The sequence below is a fragment of the Spinacia oleracea genome, chromosome 1, assembly GCF_020520425.1.
Source record: "Spinacia oleracea cultivar Varoflay chromosome 1, BTI_SOV_V1, whole genome shotgun sequence".
Lineage (NCBI taxonomy): Eukaryota > Viridiplantae > Streptophyta > Magnoliopsida > Caryophyllales > Amaranthaceae > Spinacia > Spinacia oleracea.
In genome coordinates, this window is record NC_079487.1 from 88,949,616 (window position 1) to 88,955,880 (window position 6,265).

Sequence of the window (6,265 nt, forward strand, 5' to 3'; positions counted from 1 at the left end):
GAAATTTACTATTACCTTTCTAAAAGGATTTACTGCAGTGCAAGATATTTAATTATAAACAATAATTAAAACATACATTGAAGCATGCAAAGTCTAAACATTTATCATGAGTAATAACTTGAAAATTAAAGCAATCATGCAATTTGAACAAGTTATTGGCATTTTATTCGAATTTATTGTTCCGGCAGGTGTGAATAAAATGATTCCAAGACCCTAAAAACCATTGAAGAATTAAGCACATAATGTATTTAGACTCAATTCTAAAATATTTTAGGTAAGCAAAAGCCTTTTGCTAATAGTCTAGAAACTACTCTTGGTTGATAGGTACGTCTAAGAACTTATTAGGTAAACCTATCGAATTTTGCCACGACATAAAAGGACTCCTTACTTATATCGTTGAGTTTCACCAAAACTAACATGTACTCACAATTATTTGTGTACCTTACCCCTTTAGCATCAATAAGTAACACCTCGCTATGGCGGAAAACTATTACTAAGATCGATGTTAAGGATATCCAAGTAAGTGTTATTTTGGCATGGCACCTTTTAACTCAATTTTAAGTTTGGAACTTAAGGCTCTAACTATGTTGGTTAGATTTTAAGTGAACTAAAATCCTTAATCATGCAACATAATCAAGCCCACAATCTCATGCATATTTAAGACATATTTAAAAGCAATAAATAACTTAAAGCATGCATAAGATAAATGTGATCTAGTATGGCCCGACTTCATCTTGAAGCTTCAACTTCAAAGTCCATCTTGAAAATGGATTGGAAACTCCGTCTTGAATTTCACTGTGGGAGGCGCCATTTTCATCAAATAGGATAAGCTATACCTAATTACAACTATTTGATGGTACGCAGACCATATTTGAATTGAAAAACAAATTTGGTGCTTTAGACCAATTACATTCAAATTAATAGTACGCAGACCATATTTTCTATCTTATTTGGGCCATACTAGTCACTTCATAACCTGCAAAACAGTACATATACAATATATACCATTCACCCATTCATTATCATGAATGGCCCACATAGCTGGTTAGTAAAAACACGTTGTATGCATCACATAAATATTTGCAGCAATTAATCAAGGGCACCAATAATCTACCAATTATTCAATCCTTATTAATTCTAATCAAGTTGTTTTAACCTTAAGGATTTGTAGACCTAATCAAGAGTTTATGACTAAAATTGCTCCCACTTAAACCAATAAATTCATATGCTTTACTAATTTTAAACATAAAAATGTATTTCTAGTCTAACCGGAAACATACAAATTTAATTAAAATTTAAAGCTCATATAAATTTATAATTGAATCCATTTTATTTAATTTATTTTCAGTTGAATTAAATGAATTTAAATTAATTCAAGGTTTAATTTTAGTAAAATAATTAGTATAAATTGAATTTATAATAATTATAATATTCAAAATTAAAAACCAAGAAAACAATTTAAATTATTAATTTTAAAAATTAATTAAAAACGTTTCCGAACTGAAAATTAAAAATTAAATTCAAAGCGCATCAATCGGGTCAAGACGAGGCCATGGGCTTGCGCCCATGCCCCGTCGAGTCCTCGAGGCAGCATGCCATGCTTGCGCGGAGCATTGCTCGCTGCTTCGTAGCGCAGCACTTGCTTGGCTAGGCTAGGCGAGGCAACGCCTGTGCTGCGAGGCCCCCCTCGCTGCCCGTACGCACGCCTGCCATTGCTTGCTCGCCTTGCTCCTTCGCCCATCCACCCATGCATCATCGCAGCACTCGACGCAAGGCAGGGCTGCTGCCTTGTGCTCGCGTGCTACTCGCCTTGATCGCTGCATTCGTACCGCATGGGCGACGAACTCCCTTGCTCGTCGTCGCATGCCCGCACTATACAACACCCCTTAAGGGCAACACGTAGCGTTCTTTTCTTTGTGCGTGCAAGTTTTATGAGCGGTTTTCATAAAAATTAAAACTTTTATTTCCAAAATTAATGACAAATTAATAAATCATATTAATTTCATAATTTTAGGGCGAAAAATCGATAATTTATTAATTAATTAATTTCCGATTTAACATGGATTCAAATCTAGGTCATAAAAGTTTAAAATTTAACACAAATTAACAATTTTTATGGTGGTTTTTAATCATATGTATCTAATTAAATTATTAATTAATTATGAAAAACAAATCAATTCTAAATTATTCGAATTTCAACAAATTAATCATAATTACAAATTAGATTGTATAATTAACAAGGCTAGGCATTCAAACTTGTTAAACATATGCAGTAGGTCAATAACAAATTCAAAATTTATCAACAAGAATCGCAAATATTTAATTTAACATCTTAAATTTACAAACTTTTGCGTTCGAAAAACTAAAACCTCTGAAAAGTCATAGTTAGGCTTCGAATTTGGGAATTCTGGGTTTGGCGAAAAATAGAATTTTTGTCAAAATTTTAGAAAGCCTTTTACATGCGGAATTGACACAAAAATCACTCGATTTCGTTGAGTAACGAATAAACTGCCAAAAAACTGCGTACATATAATTAAATAAACGCAATTTGCAATTAATTAACAATTACGAAAATTAATCACCCCTTTTAATTCTTTGCAAATTTGTATAATTTAACCATGTTCATGCAATTTAGATTATAAAAATAATAAGAGGCTCGTGATACCACTGTTAGGTTATGATACATATGAATAAACATAAATCATGCGGAAAAACCATAAAGCCAAGAAACATATTATTAACACATAATCATTTAGCATAGTTTAGATCCATACACTTTGTAGCGTGCCATCCCTAGCTGCGCCCGAACCGAACAAGAACAAGTCTTTAGGACTCCAAGTGTCGTCCCTCCGTAGATAGTCCACAGCACGTCCGGATCCGCCTTATGATTGACCAACTAGAATCGCCCTTAAGGTACTATGTATTTTCGGCTATTTTGGGCAAATTACGTGACTGAATTTTCACTCAAAAATTCTCACTTTTGAATACTTCAATTGTCTCTATAAAATTATGACCTTAGGCACTTATTTATAGAGGTATGGAAAAGGAATTATAATCCTATTATGATATTAATTAGTTTAATTAGAATCCTGCTAGGACTCTATTAAATAATCATCATCTAATAGGTTTAGGATTTAATCATATTTCGAATCCCGATTGCTTTAGGATTCCCACACGAGCATTGCACGAGCACCGTACACCCGCGCAGGCCTTGCGGCCCACACTGAGCGCACAGCGCCTCGGCCCACTCGCTGCTGTGTTCCTGCGCGCGCCCAAGGCCTTGGCTGGGCCTGGCCTTGCGCTGGGCCTGGTCGAGGCTTGGTGTGCGTTGGTGATGCGTGTGGCTCGCTGGGCGATGGCCTGGCTTCGTGCTGGGCCTTCGTCTAGCGAGCCTCGTCCGATGCTAATTCGTAAGATACGCTTTCGATTAAAATTCCCGATTCCGGAATTCATTTCCGATACGAACAATATTTAATATTTTCGATTCCGGAATTAATTTCCGTTTCGAACAAATATTTAATATTTCCGTTTCCGGAATTATTTTCCGATTCCGATAATATTTCCGATTCTGACAATATTTCCATTTCCGGCAATATTTCCGATTCCGGCAATATTTCCATTTCCGATAATATTTTCCGCTACGTACCATGTTTCCGTTTCCGGCAACATCTACGACTTGGATAATATTTATATTTCCGATACGATCCATATTTCCGTTTCCGGCAATATCATCGTTTCCGGAGTATTCATTTCTTGCTTGTGACGATCTCAGCTCCCACTGAAACCAAGATCCGTCGATTCCGAATATCCATAGATGGAGTATTTAATGCCATTAAATAATTGATCCGTTTACGTACTATTTATGTGACCCTACGGGTTCAGTCAAGAGTAAGCTGTGGATTAATATCATTAATTCCACTTGAACTGAAGCGGCCTCTAGCTAGGCATTCAGCTCACTTGATCTCACTGAATTATTAACTTGTCAATTAATACTGAACCGCATTTATTAGACTTAACATTAAATGCATACTTGGACCAAGGGCATTATTTCCTTCATTATACGCTTTGTACCATCCATTATGGCTGGGAGTTTACGTGCAACGAAAAACATGTACTGCTTTCCTAGTGATATTGATTAATTTAGTTGTTTTTCTTTACTTGCATTCATATATCTTTATACCCTGCATAGTGAATTTGACTTTCAAACCATGTTCGGACTTTATTTGACTCTCTGGAGCTTCTCTTGAACTTAGCTATGATTCTGAAATTCAGTCGATTGTGCTATACATTGATAACTGATTGGCATTGTGTGAACCAATTAAATGGTATTCGGTAAGATGTTGGTCTCGTGTCAAGAATAGCTAGCCAATTACCTTGTAGGTCACCTTACTATGTGTTTGTGTGATTGATGTGACTTGTTATAGTATGATTCTGGCTTGAGATTCATTAGTAGTTTAGTTGTAACTCACGCATGCCGCGTATGACCGTGGCCATTCTCTTTGGAAGCCTTCAGACGAATTTAGAAACATCGGTTCCTGCCTTTCATACCCATGTTGTAGCCTTGTCTGTTTATTGTTTTAACTCCACAAAATTGATCCCTATTAGCCCCGTTGGTTACTTGTCCCGAGTCTAGCTTGGGGGATCTTCGGTGTTCGTAACAGTTTCCTTGTTGTTGATTGATTGGCACACTAAGCCAATAGTTCGTGGTTCGAGGCTATGTTTGGATTTGTGGTTCGGAAATGGTGTATATTATTGTTGGCACCCAAGCTTGTAACAGTTAGCATTAGATTTATTTATGTACTTTGGATTTCATTATTTAGTTTCAAATTTCACTAAAAAAAAAAAAAAAAAAAAGAGAAAAAAAGAGAAAAATAAATAAAAATATATTCGTTTTTGTATATAGTTTGAAGGCAAGGAAAGGGGATTGAAGAAAGATCATTTGAAATTATATTATGTTCTTCCCCTTGGTTATAATTTAGTTGATTGTTCGGATTTCATGGTCGATGGAGTTGGATTTTCGGCATTATCACGCCGACGCATATCGTTCACCTTTGCTTCCCAAGTTGGACCTTACTCTCACTTTTTCCCAAATTAATTATATCCTACTCTTCCTTTTTACCTAGCCCCATTACAAGCTTATTATAAAGACCTCTTGATCGGCATGTTTGTTTTGTGATTGAGCGAAAATTGTTTCTTGCTATTGTCATCTTACCCCACGTTGCATCATATATTTATATTCTACAAGGTATGCGGCGACGACTAGCTTGATTGAGAACAGTTTGTGGCTAAACTTGGTTGTTTCAATTGTGGATCTTGATGCTCCGTGGTTCTATTTGTATCCGAGCTAAATTTCTGTCTCAGTAACTTTGTTTGATTGTTTGCCCGAGAGTTGAGTAGGTTTGTTTAGGTTCAATGAAGGTCATGTGCGTCTCATTTCTCTGTCTTCAGTCCAGTGTTGCTTGGGGACAAGCAAAAATCTAGCTTGGGGGAATTTGATGAATCATATTTATATAGGGTATTTTAGGCTCATTTAGGTGGCATTTCTAGGCATTTCTCTCATATTAGTTGCATTTAGAGTCATTATTGCATAAGTCGTCGTTATCGTACTCTATTACGCTCCGGTTGTGTTTTCTTTGATATTTCAGGTGATTTTACAATCATTTGGATGTTTCTGGAGATTTAGAGGTGGGTCGAATGACTATCGGATGGTTCATATTTAAAACATCGTGTTTGATTGGAAAATGAAGTTTTCGGAAATGATTTACGGAAGTTCCGGTTCACTTAGCTTGATGTATTCGGCCATCGAGGCAATTCGTTATTTTTGATGACAGGGTGTTAGGGGGGGAAATACCCTCTTAGTGACGTGGACAGACGTGGCAAGCATTGTATACGTGGCTGCCAGCAAGACATGTGGTGGCACCGTTCTAACTTACTCTCAACGGTTGCGATCAAGACAACCGTTACAAGCCATCGATGGAGCCGACCTTCATTACGTATTTATTGTTCAATTATGTGCAATTAAGCACGAACTTTACACTCTTATTGTAAAGGCCTATAAAATGGCTTAACTTTGTCAGTCTACATATACAAATTATAAGCAATAAAAATACTATCATTCCATGCTATTACAACTTGCTCTCGTCACTCTCAATTATCTAGCTCGATCGATTGTTAGCACCATCATCAAGGCAAGTTCGTCTCTAAGTAGAATTTGCCCAAAACAATTTGGCGCCCACCGTGGGGCTGACAATAAAAAACGGCTTGA